The sequence below is a fragment of the Elephantulus edwardii genome, unplaced genomic scaffold, assembly GCF_000299155.1.
Source record: "Elephantulus edwardii isolate Elephantulus edwardi_28Jun2011 unplaced genomic scaffold, EleEdw1.0 scaffold00083, whole genome shotgun sequence".
NCBI classification, from domain to species: Eukaryota; Metazoa; Chordata; class Mammalia; order Macroscelidea; family Macroscelididae; genus Elephantulus; species Elephantulus edwardii.
Window position 1 is genome coordinate 7645626 of NW_006399833.1, and position 1595 is coordinate 7647220.

The following is a 1595-nucleotide window of genomic DNA, read 5'->3' on the forward strand; positions in this document are numbered from 1 at the left end:
AAAAAAAATATGGATAATATTAAGAAGACTGGGAATTTCATAACAATTAATTATGCTCATGTTGGAGCTCTACATAGACCAAACTGCAATCACTGGAACAGAATAAGGGGATATCAGTTGGTTTATCAGGAAAGATGTGTGTCATTGTTTATGCTGAGCAAATAATTTGAGAAACTGAACTGTATGAAGAGGAACATGGTATCAGGATTGGAGGAAGACTCATCTACAAGTTTATGCAGATAATATAACCTTTCTTGAAGAAAGTGAAGATTCTTAAAGCACTTACGAAGATCAAGGATTTCAGCCTTAGATGTGGCTTACATATCCACATCAAGAAAACAAAAATCCTCACCACTGGACATCATGATAAATGGAGGAAAAGACTAAAACTGTCAACAATTTCATTTACTTGTATCCACAATCAACACCTACACAGCCAAGAATTCATTCTGGTTGCACTTTCTCCTCAGAGACAAGGTTGGTGAACAACATTGAATATGTGATGAACTACCAAAATAACAAATATCTGCCTTGGTAGATCTGAAACCAGAATGCACATTAGAAATTAAGATGGTGAGACTTTGTCTCACATACTTTGAATATGTTGTCAGAAGAGAATAGTGTCTGGATAAAGAGGCTGAGAGGGCCGGGGGGGGGGGGAGATATGGATTGCGGCACAGTGACTACAACAATGGAATCAAGAACAGTAAGACTGAGTATAGTAGAGGAATGGATGGTGTTTTGTTCTGTTGTATGTAGGGTTGCTTATAGCTAAAACTGACTTGACAGCACCCAACAACAATAACAATTTTTTTAAGGAGAATAAAGTTTAGTTCTGAAATAAATTCTTTTAAAATGCCAAATTGTTCCTCTAATGTGAGCCTGTTTGTAATCCTTTCTCCAGTGGAAAACCAACTCACTCTGAAGGTGAAACCTGAATCTTTAACAAGGGTAAAACCTAATAATGGTGTCTGTTATTGTTGCTCTTAGGAGCTATCTAGTCAACTACAACTCATAGCAACCATATGAACAATAGATCAAAACCTTGCCCTATCCTCACAATCTCCACCATGCTGATTCCCCATTGTTACAGTAAATTTATCTTCTTGAGTACCTTCTCTTTCACTGGCCATCTACTTTTCCAAGCATGATGTCTTCTTCCAAACACTCCTAACAACATGCCCAAAGTATATCAGATGAAGTTTTCCACATCCTGGTCTCGATAGAGCACACTAGCTGCACTTTCTCCAAGACAGATTTGTTCTTTTGGAAGTACTTAGAATTTCAACATTCTATGCCAACACCACAGTTCAAAGCCATCAGTTCTTTTGCACTCCTTATACATTGTTCAGTTTTCACATGCTTGTTGTTGTTTGTTATTGTTATGAAAGAATTAAAAGCACCATGGCTTGGATTAGGAACAGCATTCTTTAAACTGACATTCTCTCTCCAGCATTTTAAAGAAGTCATTGACAGATTTTTTCCCAATGTGGCATGTCTTTTCTATAGCAATAGTCCTTAGACATTGGAGTGAGTTGTGATTAGCTACCAGTGGAGAGAGAAATTAAACTTAATTTTGCTTTGTTTTTTTGTTT